This window comes from Artemia franciscana, chromosome 7, assembly GCF_032884065.1.
Source record: "Artemia franciscana chromosome 7, ASM3288406v1, whole genome shotgun sequence".
Lineage (NCBI taxonomy): Eukaryota > Metazoa > Arthropoda > Branchiopoda > Anostraca > Artemiidae > Artemia > Artemia franciscana.
Genome location: NC_088869.1, coordinates 3,089,540 through 3,102,485, shown reverse-complemented (window position 1 = coordinate 3,102,485; position 12,946 = coordinate 3,089,540).

The window sequence follows — 12,946 nt, the reverse complement described above, 5'->3', positions numbered from 1 at the left end:
TTATCACGACAGGGTCCAGTGTCATTAGGGAGGGGGGGTCGCTAAACGCTTAAAGCGGAGAGATCAGGATGAAACTTGGTGGAAAGAATAAGCACAAGTCCAAGATAGGTGACTGACATAACCGGACTGGATCTGCTCTCTTTGGTGGAGTTGGGGGGGGGGAGAGAGTAGTTCGGAAAATTGGAAAAAATGAGGTATTTGTAACTTACGAACGGGTGATCAGATCTTAATGCAATTTGATATGTAGAAGGATCTTGTGCTTTAAAACTCTCATTTTAAATCCCGACCAGATCCGGTGACATTGAAGGGAGTTGGAGGGGGAAGCTGGAATTCTTGGAAAACGTGAAATCGAGGTATCTTACGAATGGGTGATTGGATCTCAATGAAACTTGACATATAGAAGAATCTTATGTTTCAGATGCTCCGTTTTCAATTCGAATCGGATCCGGGGACATAGAGGGTTGGAGGGGGGAAACAGAAATCTTGGAAAACGCTTAGAGTGGAGATATCGGGATGAAACTTGATGGGAAGAATTAGCACACGCTATAGATACGAGATCGACATAATTGGTACGGATCCTTTCTCTTTGGGGGAGCTGGGGGTTGTTAATTTGGAAAGTTAATTATTTAATTTAATTTGTTGATTTAGAAAATAATTGAGGTATTTTTAACTTAAGAACGGGTGACCGGATATTAATGAAATTTGATATTTAGAAGGAACTCATGTCTCAGAGCTCTTATTTCAAATCCCGACCAGATTTGTTGACATTAGGAGGGGAGCTGGGGAGGGAAACCAGAAATCTTGGAAAATGCTTATAAATGTCGTAGATACGTGACTTACGTAACCAGACTGGATCCGCTCTCTTTTGGAGAGTTAGATGGTGGGGCTCAGTGCTTTGGCGGGTTTGGTGCTTCTGGACGTACTAGGACGATGAAAATTGGTAAGCGCATCAGGGAGCTGTAAAAATTGGCTTGATAAAGTCGTTCTCCCCAATTCGAACATCTGGGGGGCTGAAGGGAGAGTTAGAAAAATTGAGGTATTTTTAACTTACGAGTGGGTGATCGGATCTTAATGAATTTTGATATTTAGAAGGACCGCGTGACTCGGAGCCCTTATTTTAAATCCCGACCGGCATTAAGCCTCTGATTTTCCTTTTAAAGAAATCTGTTGATTCTTCGCATTTTGCTAGAGCTCTTGCCGTATGAGCTCTTGGCTCTTCTGACCTCGTCACAAGAGCCATATGAGCTCTTAGCTCTTGTTCCTTGAAGTTAATTTCAAACAAATGGTGAGCTCTATGTACAAAAAGGTAACTATAGAAGGGGATATTTTGAATATTCCTCCCAGGTGCGCGTAAAGGAGTTTTTTTTTGCTTGTGTTAGTGGGGGGGGGGACGGTCAGTTTGCCTTTGTCCCTTACCCTCCCCCCTCCGAAATCTGACGATTTATGTCTTTTTATTATAATTTTGCCTCAATGACGTGAAGCTATTTTCTTCAGCTGAAAATAGTCTTCGAAACGTTTCTCTTTTTCGGGGGAAATTTTTGTTCTAAGAACATTCCTTACTTTGTTCTATTCCTATGACAGAAAACGAGGGTCCATCTTGTGATCGTGTGCATTGCTTAAATATTCATGTTCTTTTGCTAATATATTTTATCAAGAAAAGCTTTTATATATATATATATATATATATATATATATATATATATATATATATATATATATATATATATATATATATATATATATATATATATATATATATATATATAGTTTCCCTGGGAACGGCTAAAAAAAACCTTGTCTGAAGTACTTGGAACTTGCATTTGAAAGGTTTAAATTCTTGAGGCAAGGAAGCTGGCTACCCTTTCTATATTGGTACGGGCAAACCGATTGTAGGGCCTAAAAATGCTCCTAGTTTTCCCTACAATTTGCATGAAACTTTATTCTCTAAGACCTTTTGGCGAATGTGAATTTAATACAAAAAAAATTGAAAATATTGATTTACCCAAAAATGGGGCTCAAATAATGGCGTTTTTCTAAATGACTTGAAATCCACATCTGTTAGTCGCAGGGCCAGATTAACCCTGATGTTCAAAAAAGTTTTAGTACTTGAACAGGAAATGTGCACAAAATTACCCAAACAAACACACGGGAATATTTCACCTGAAAATGATGTCCAAAAAGAACCAAAGAAATTTTTTTTGAACAGTTTGAAACTTTTATGTGTAAATTTCTAGGTCAATGGGACCCCAAGGTGCATGAAAAATATTATATAAAAAAAAAATTGTTCACCCGAAAATAGACAAAGAAACTTCATGATGTGAGTAAGATCTATACAAAACTGTCCCATAATTCAAGAGTCTGTGGTGTATTTAATCACTGGTGTCTTTGAGACTTTGTGCTGGAGAAGTTCAGTTATTTAAAAAAAAAATCCATTAACCTGTTTTATTTGGCAGTACTTTTTACGAATGTGTTTTAAGCTTTCGATTACTAAGGATGCTTCGAAGGAGGGATTGCGAAACTCCGGTCTTGATTATTTGAGGCGTAAAATGTAAAAAATTCCACTTTGCTGTGGCACAATCTTTTGATTCTTAAAAATATCCTCATCTGCTGAAGGTTGATTATCAACCTTAGTAATCACTGCCTTAATCATGCTAATATCATATGAACATTTATGAATAAAGACGGTTATCATTGCAGAATTCAAGTAATACTATAAGAGTTGGGTGGGGCTGAAAACTTGTTTGGAGTTTTTTTTACCATGAAAAATTAATTGGATATCATAAACTTGTAATGCTTAGCTTTTTTACAGTCTTCGGGTAAGAACTGATATTGTGTGGCACAAGGTGGTATAAAACATCACTCTGTTATGTAAGACCTCTTGTTTTGCTTGAAATTTCAATGTATTTCTGCTTCCTCGCCCGATTCAAAATTTAAGCCCACTTTACTCCACCTCCAACATTCACAAAGTTTCGATTTGATCCATTTTGCTATTCCTGAGATTTTAGACATGAATCAAAGTACTTTAATTTTGAATTCTCTCTAAACTGTGGGATGCAATGAATTTTGACTACCAGTTCTTTTACACCCCTTCTGAGTGCTCTGGCTTTTGTTGTCTTTGCTAGAAAAGAACACTAGAACTTCCATTTCCAAATAAGCCCTCTTTTGAGTTTCTATGAATACCCTTCTTTACAAACAGATAAGAAGAAAACATAGACGAATACATTGAGACCATGGCTTTATTTGTTATAGAAAAATTAGTTGCCATTCCTGAATAAGCTTCAAATTGCGGTTCTTGCTCACTTGACAGTTTTTTAAATGTATTTTTAAATTTTCGGATACTATGGGCTATCGATCGATCTTTACTAGGTTGCCCTTAAGAGGGCAACCATGAAAAATTTATCACACAGGAAAAACCTTTTTTTTTTCTTAGTTACTTACTTAGGTCCTCCCACGCCTGAAGGCGCATAAGGCACCAACAGTGGTTCGCCACGACGACCTTTCCTGAGCCATCGACCAAAGCTCCTCCATCGAAGACCTTGCCAACTTTGCCTCCTTCTCTAACATTCTGCCAATGGTCATTTTGGGTCTCCCTGACTTGCGGAGGCCAGAGGGTGTCCAACATTATATGTCATGTGGCAGCCTTCCATCACCCATTCGCACCATGTGCCTCCAATACATCCATTTTCACTATCTAATGACATCAAGGATGGGGGTATGATTTATCATGCCATAAATGTCATCATTTCTTGTTCTTTCCGCCCAATGTATATTCAAAATAGATTTTAGGGAGTTATTATCGAATGCCCGTTGTCGTTTTTCTAGTTGCGTAGTGATGCTCCAAGTTTCACAGCCATATGTAAGGACGAAGAGGACATTGCTATTATAAATTCTAAGCTTTAGCTTCTGGGAATATTTGTTATTTCCCCAAACAGTTCTAAGACAATTGAAGGCTGAGCCAGCCAATGCTATTCGGCACAAAATTTCTCTTTCAGGATTGGCATCTTGCGTAAGAATGCTGCCGAGATATTTGAACTGTATCACTACTTCAGTTTTCTCTTTGTTGACCAAGAGTCCTTCAGCTAAGTCAGGAATGACCGCATTTGACATTGATTTAGTCTTTTTAGCGTTTATGGAGAGTCCAACAGCATTTGCCTGACACCCAAGTTCATTTATATTGTGCTGTATAGCTTCTGATTCTCGACTGAAGAGTGCAATATCATCCGCAAAAACAGCATCATGAAGTTCTCTTAGTGGGTTTAAATGTAGACCCCCCACTGAAGCTACATCCACAAATCACAAAATCTGTGACTATGATAAATAATAATGGCGATAGAATGTGGCCCTGCCTTACACCTGACTGAACGGTGAACCACTCCGTTAGGCCACACTCTGTACTGCGCTCAAAATATCAAATTATAGTGCTGTAATTGTATTTACAATTTTGATCGGGATCCCGTAATGCATTAAAATTTTCCACATGGTCTCGCGATGTATCGATTCGAAGGCCTTGATAAAGTCAATAAATACTTTGAGTAGTCAAACTTGCCATTCAAGATTCTTCGAGCAGGACTCTACGGCTAAATACTAGGTCACAACACGATCTATTTTGGCGGAATCCATGTTGTTCATCTCTCAGAACTTTCTCCACTTAACTTTGAACTCCATTGAGAATAGTTTTGCACAAAACCTTGCTATCAACTGATTGTAAAGCAATGCCTTTCCAATTATCACATTTAGTCTTTTGTTCTTTTTTGAAGAGTTTGACAATTACTGCCTTTGACCATTCACTCGGGACTTTTTCATCATCCCAAACGCGCGACGAAAGTTCAAACATGGGCACTTCTTAGGGCGCTTCTCGCCAACTTCGCCTCCTTTTCTAACATCCTGCCAATGGTGATTTTGGGTCTCACTGACTTGCGGAGGCCAGGGGGTGTCCATTATCATATGTCCTGTGGCAGCCTTCCAGCACCCATTCGCAACATGTGCCCCCAATACATCCATCGTTGTTTTCTAATGACATCAAGGCTGAGCCAGCCAATGCTATTCGGCACAAAATATCTCTTTCGGGATTGGCATCTTATGTACGAATGTTGAAGGGATATTTTAACTCTCTCACTACTTCAATTTTCTCTTTGTTGACCAACTGTCCTTCAGCTAAGTCAGGAATGAAGGCATTTGACATTGATTTAGTCTTGTTAGCGTTTATGGAGGGTCTCAGCATTTGCTACACGCTCAAGTTCATTTATATTGTGTTGTGTAGCTTCTGATTCGTGAGCGAAGAGTGCAATATCATCCGTAAAAACACCATCATAAAGTTATCTTAGTGGGTTTAATTGTAGTGTGCTTCCACGAAGCACAAAATCTGTGACTATGGCAAATAATAATGGTGATAGAATCCAGCCCTGCCTTACACCTGACCGAATGGTGAACCACTCTGTTAGGCCACCTTCTGTTTGTACTGCGCACAAAATATCAAAGTATAGCGCATTTATTGTATTTACAATTTTGACCGGGATCCTGTAATGCATTAAAATTTTCCACATGGTCTCGCGGTGTATCGAGTTGAAGGCCTTGAGAAAGTCAATAAATATTTTGAGTAGTTGAACTTGCCATTCATTAGATTCTTTGAGCAGGGTTCTCAGGCTAAATATTAGGTCACAACACGATCTATTTTGGCGGAATCCATGTTGTTCATATCTCAGAACTTTCTCCACTTTACTTTGAACTCTATTGGGAATAATTTGGCACAAAAACCTTGCTACCAACTGATTGCAAAGCGATGCCTCTCCAGTTATCACATTTAGTCTTTTGTCCTTTTTTGAAGAATTTGACAATTACTGCCTTTGACCATTCACTCAGGACTTTTTCATCATTCCAAACACGCGACAAAAGTTCAAACATGGGCACTTCCAGGGTGCTTCTACCATATTTCAACAATTCTGGGGGTATGTCATCGTTGCCGGCTGCCTTTCCGTTTTTTCAAAGTCTTTAGAGCCTCTTTTACTTGACTCAGCAAGAGAAGTCCGGAATATATTCCAAGATCGAACATTGTTTCTTCAGGGATACTCAAAGAAGTTTATGGGAGGCACCTGATTTAATAACTCGCTGAAATGCTCCATCCAGCGTCGGATTATGTCATCCGTCTGGGTTAATAAGATGCCTTCTTTGTTTTCAACTTGGGTCGAAGAAGCCTTCGGAATACCCACAAGCTCCTTCGTTACAGCGTACACAGTGCGACTATTTCAATAAATAAGTTTTTATTGATTTATTTCAACGGTCAAATTAAAAATTACCTCTTTTCGCTTATTTTTGTCGCAACCAACCCAAAATTTCTTTCTGATTGGTTCAAAATTTAAATCCTTGAATCATTAGAGCCACAATACACAAGAAAGGGTTGAAAGAAAAGCTCCATAGTGGCTTGGGGCTTTCACTAGAAAGATCCAGTGCCAAGGGAACCGTTATGCTCAACAAATAAATTGGGGACACATGTCCTTTAAAATGGACCAAAAATTTGTTTTGATAGGCTTGAAACTTGCAACTGAAATTCCTGAAATTCACTAGTAAAATTCAAACAACATTGTTTTTTCTGATGATTGGGCCTAAAAAAGGGCCTGCCAACTTTTTTCCGAGAGAATTGAAATCTAGAACTGAATGTTTATAGGCCTTAAATTGAATCCTAATGAACAAAAAAGCTATCCTGGGGTCCGATCTTCCAGTTTGAAATGGTGTCCCCGAGAGGGTCGAAAAATTGTTCCGATCAGCTTGAAACTTTCAAGGAACGTTGCACGGCACGGGAAACCAAACCTTTTTTTGCTGGAAGGTCCCAGAAAAAAATGTTCAGTTTGAAACTTGCAGTCATTGGTCTGTTGGCTAAATGAAACCTTATGTATGGGCCAATTAGGGCCCAGCAACAGCTAAAAAACTTGTTTCCCAAAATAAATTTGGAAACCCAAAGGTAGGTATTTCCCAGTCAGCTTTAAAGTCGCATGTCGACAGGGAGAAGAGAACCGTAATGAGACGAAAAATTAGAAAAATTGTATCACCTGACATAGTATATAGTATGTATTATCAGATTTCGTTTGTTGTTAAAAAATGTTTTTGTGCAGTGGATTAGCCTTGCTTGAATGAAGCTATAAAATTCTCTACTGGTGAAAAAATAACACAAGTTCAAGTTGCAGTAGTCTGAAATTACTAAGGACACTCAGCTGAACTTATTCTTGACCTTTGATCCCAAGTGTCAACTACTCAAAAAGAAGCAATACATCAGGTACTTGAGACAGAATTTTATGTAAAGAAAGTAAAGATTATTTATGAAAAAGACAAAAATTTTAAATTACCTTTGGGTGCATTGATTTGTGACACACACAAGCCTTGCTTGAATGAAGCTATAAAATTCTCTACTGGTGAAAAAATAACACAAGTTCAAGGTGCAGTAGTCTGAAATTACTAAGGACACTCAGCTGAACTTATTCTTGACCTTTGATCCCAAGTGTCAACTACTCAAAAAGAAGCAATACATCAGGTACTTGAGACAGAATTTTATGTAAAGAAAGTAAAGATTATTTATGAAAAAGACAAAAATTTTAAATTACCTTTGGGTGCATTGATTTGTGACACACACAATTTAGCTTCGAATTTGTTTCGGGTCCGATAGGCTCCAGGTAGATCTAAATAAAGTAATAGAATTTACCTGAAACTGAGTCTACAAAGCTTGTTTTCCCTGTTTAGATTTAAATTATACGGTTTATAGACAGAAAAAGGGTATCTCATGGGAGATAAAACAGCTGAAAACAAATTTCTGTATTGACTCTTGACACCAAAAATAAGTCATAATTTGTTTAATCTCAGATCAGCTTGCAACTTCATGGACATTGCAAACCAAGATGTAGAAATATTTTGAAATGTGGGTGTTGAGTTGATCCTTGCAACCCCAAATATAGGAAAAGGTTGTTTTCTCCTATCGGCATGAAATTTTCAGGGTGTGTAGACCAGTAGTGTAATTCCGTCAAAACCCTGGGGAAGAGGGGAAAAGTTGGAGCCGATTTTCCCAAATCAAGTTAAGAAATGAAAAACCAACTATAATGTGTCATAAAGGGAAAGGTATACTAAAGAAAACGGATGCGTTTCTGTGGATGCTTGAATTATATAGACCTATCTTAGTTTTGAGAAGATTTTTGAAGACGCTAAATTTCAGCTGGGGGACGGGAACAAAATGGGACCGGGCATAGGAGGTTGTTTGCTCCCCTGTCCCATAAAAAATAATTCTGGTGCAAACTGGACAAAGTGTATGTTACTGAGGACAACATTTTGTGAGAAAAATTGGTGCTATTGTCTTTACATTTGCTTGAATCAGTTTTTAGCACGAAGAATTCAATTTTCTTTACTGACCCACTTGCATCTCCTGGACTTAGATTATGCTGATAATTTAAATATATTAGATGAAAGTGTGAGCAAAATGAATGAATTTTTAGAGGTTTTGAGAGTTATGGATGCTAGAATAGGCTTGAAAATTAACGTTAAGAAGACCAAGCCACTAAGACTAGGAATAAGTGCAGATGAAAAGGTGACGTTGGGTAACGAAAAAATTGATCAGGTTGGCAGCTTCACTTACCTTGGTAGTATTATTGGTAAAGACGGTGGAAGCAGTGAAGATGTTCGAAGTAGAAAAGCTAAGGCTAAGGGTGTTTTTTCACAGTTACAAACGTTTGGAAGAATAGGAAAATAAGTCTGCAAACCAAAATTTGAATATTGGGAGCTACAGTGAAGACAGTGGTCAAATATGGCTCTGAAACATGGGCGCTCCGAAAAGCAGACGAAAATTTACGATATGTTTTCTAGAGAAATTGTCTACGGATTGTTCTGTCTACCCGGTTGACTGACCGTATTTCAAACAGTAGGTTATATGATAAATGTGGTTCAATCCTGCTTTCTAGGGCTATAATGAAAGAAAGGTTGAGATGGCTAAGCTATGTTCTGCGGATGAAGGATGACAGATTGCCGAAGATCGTCCCTTTTGACCAACCGTCTGGGGCCACTTGCAAAGCAGGTCGTTCTTGTTTGGGTTGGGAGGATGTCATGAATAAAGATTTAAAGGAAACGGGAACTTCCTGGGAGGGTGTAAAGAGGGAGGCCTTGAATAGATTAGGTAGGAGAAGGAACGTGCGTAGCTATGTTGGACTTAGGCGGCTTGGTGGTGCAGTGAGTTATTAGTAGTAGTAGTAATAATAGATCCACTTGAATAAATCGGAATGGTCAAATAGGGCCAAGGGAACTTCCACTAATAAAAAAAATGAGCAAATAAATCCGATTGTATTGATTCGTTGTGTCATATTCTTTTTTGTTCTTTAAGAAAGGACAGCAGAAATTTTTTATGTAGAAATTTTTAAGTAAATCCTCCTCCTCATCCGCCCAAAATTTTATTGTAAAAATATTACCAAAAGTCATTCCACAAATCTTCTCTCATGAAACATTTCGACTGGACGTCCAAATTTTGCCAAAAATTTTTAATTACAATCCAACATTTTAGCTCCCAAACAGAAGAACTGTATAGATATTCCAAAATTAACCAATATTGCAACTTCGTCAATTGGAAAAGAGACAAAAAATAATGAAAAAAAAGTTTTTTTGAAAAATAAGGTTTCTAAAGAAAGGTGAAGTTTTGTCTCTTATCATCGCACCGTTGAAAAACCACAAAGTTTTGAGAGTTCCGAGGATCGACAATATTGTATTTTTAACATTTAATCTGGTTTCACTTGTCTGACATGCGGTGTTTTGCTCATACTTTTATCCTTTTAAATACAGCCCCTTCAAATTACTAGATTATTTACTTACTAGTAAATTCAAAATATTGTTTGAATAAATTAGTCAGATTCCTTCAAAAATTACTACTCGTGTTGTGAGAGCAACACTGGCGTGTGTATTTTTTTTCCTTGCACCCCGATTTCAGCTTATTCCTTGAAAGTGGTAAGGGTCTAGCCTCTGTGGTTTTTACGGGAAGTGTGGAACTTAGGCCGGATTGATGAATATGACTTTGCATTTTGGAAAGCTTCGTAGAGCTCTTGCCTGGGGCAAAAAAGGATGGTTTTTGCTTGTCCTTGTGGCCGAGCCTATAGTGTGTGAAGTGACTTGGAGTTTTACAGCCTATGTGAGAAAAAACTGTCTGAAGTTGGGCAGTCAAGCTTTCGTTTCATTAAACCATGTTTCTACTTTCAAGTGGAAAGCTCCGTTCTAGCAGGTATAATCTAAAATATATAAGTGTTAAATATATGCGGAAGTTACCCGGCCCCACAGCCAATATATCGTCTTTGAGTAATAAATAGAAAAATTTACAGAAACAAAAAAGTGGGGACCGAAAGTGGTGCTGTCTATTGTTTCTACCCACTTTTGTTCGTAATTTCCGCTGAGTTTATCATTCGGCTTTTCACACTTGAGACTGCCTTAGAGAAATGGTATCAGATATGCCTCTCAAACTTTAAAAGTTCTCTTATTGCTAAAGAAATTAGAGTTTGTCCTCTGCTCCTTTCTAAGTGATGACGTTTGAAACTTGGCCTACGGCAAAAAAGTCAGTTTTCGAACTAAAACAGCTAGGTTTTTTTGACGGCATTCGATAGCTCTTGATTAGCTGATCAAAATATATGCCATCCATTTTTTGGTAGAAAAATTCCTTCATGATATATACCAGTTTGAGAGTTAAAGGGGCTGACAACTTCAGTAGTAAGGTACACACTGAAACCAAGAATAGGCCGATACCAATTGTGAGACATATAGGGGAGTTTTAAGCAACAGTCGGCTGTTAGCTTATAATCGTCTTCCGCAATGAGGGGTTCGCAACTATTGCTAGTTGCAATATTTGTTTCCGGTGTATTTGATGGTAAGACCAATCTGGTTCCGGGGTCAAGACATGTAGGGTCTTGTGAGTAATAATCAGCTGTTAGGTTACAATCACCTTTAGCCTTGAAGGGTTGGCAACTTTTGCTAGTTGCAATGAGGGGTTTGCAACTTTTGCGAGTTTGTGTACCTAGCATTTATTTTAAGATCCTTACAGATTGACAACTTCAGCGTTTAATCGAAGCGAGGAAACAAAACCAAAGTGTTGCTCTTGCAACACTTTACTCGGTGAAGCTGAACAAAGGTTGCCGCAACACCTCACGTTGCCCATGCAGCGTAGATCTAGATTAAAAATTTTATTTATCCATCAATTTTTTACGTAATTATATGAAACAGGAAAAAAAGGAAACGTTTTGATAGTAGGTGACATGTCAAAATAGTAAAATTAAATCAAAAGTCATATACGTAATTATTGTATGAAATGCACCATTTCTTTCTTATAACCTTTATTAAGATCGTAGTTCTTCTGTTTTGTTGTTGATATATTTACAAACAAACTCGTCCTTGTTCTCAATACAAATAGCTTTTGTACAGCATAAATAGCGCTCTAGTCTTTTGAGGGGTGTTATTCCTACTTTCATTTGTTGTAATTTCTGTTCGTTTCATATTTCACTTGATGAATTTCTTAATCTATGTTCTATTTTAGTGTATGTTTTATTCATTTTTATCTATGTTCGTTTTGGGATTCATCTATGCATTCATAGCAGTATATATTGTTGGTTTGGCGTGATTATTCATTTTGGTCTCGGTTCGTTTTGTTATTCTTTAATTCATTCACATTAATATCTGCTGTTTTAAGCTTCAATTATTATTTAACTATTTCTGCTCCTTTAAAGCTTTGATATAGATATTTACCTTTTTTTGAATGTCTGTTTTGGAATTATTTTCTTATTCTATTACTTAAACGAAGGGATTGATATTATTGTAAAAAAAAATGAAATCTAAAACGAACAGAAAACAGAATGAGTAATCAAGTAACCATCCCACGTTCCTTCCTTAAACCATCTGAAAGCTGCTCTTGCATTTAGACTTTTTCCAGCTGAGCCGTCAACTTTGGGTGGCCCGCCGGTGACTTTGAATTTTCGCCACAACAGCTAAAAACGTCGAGCGTGCCAATTTTAGCTTTGTTTTGCCATAAATTGACGATATATGATGTTTATTGAATCAACCTAAACTTAAAAGCAAGAAAATGAAACTTAGGTTTCTTTTCTATGGGATGAAACCTTTTGAACGATAGAGAAAACTTTTTTTCTAAGAATGAAGATCTCTGTTAAAAATTATAAGTGTTGCTAAATCCATTTTTAGGAGAGGAATTTTGTAATTCCCCTCTTATGACTTTCCTATTCCATAGTGCAAAAACTGAAACTTCAACTTTTTGCTTTTAAATTTTAGGCTAACTAATTTGCCCTCAGTTTTGAACTCTTATTTGTGATGGGATCCCTGTTTCTGTGATGAAAGTTCTTAAATCTTAGTATTCATGGCGTAGAGTAAAATTGTTTGCACCAGCTTCTGTTCTTTTTCCGATCCAAATTCTGCTAGTCATGTAGTGAGACAAGGTAGAGAGATATCTTGTATTTTAAACCAAGGTCTTTGTATTTAAAACCAAGTCCAAGTATTTAAAACCAGGTCCAAAAACCAAGGTCCAAGTATTTAAAACCAGGTCTTATATTTAAAACCAAGGTCTTTTATTGTATATGCTGAAGATATTATTATACTGAGTTGTTCTGAAGGTAGCCTACTTAACGATTTTATTTATCTTTCTACTCTGTTTGAAGATAGAGGCCATGATATTACCATTAATAGATCTCAAAATTCTGTTCCTGATATTAGTAACTGATTTGAACTTAAGTGGAATAATTCAGTTGGGAGTAGAAATCAGAACAATATTTATCCTAATTCGGTAATTGAAAGTATTTTTCATAATTAAATGGTTCTGCCTCTTTGAAACGAGATGGTGTTTTCTGTGAGCTTCACTTTAACATTCAGGGCGCTTTGCTCATCTTTAATAAGCTGGAACGGATCTTCAGTGGTGGAACTCTTGATGTTATTGGATTGTGTG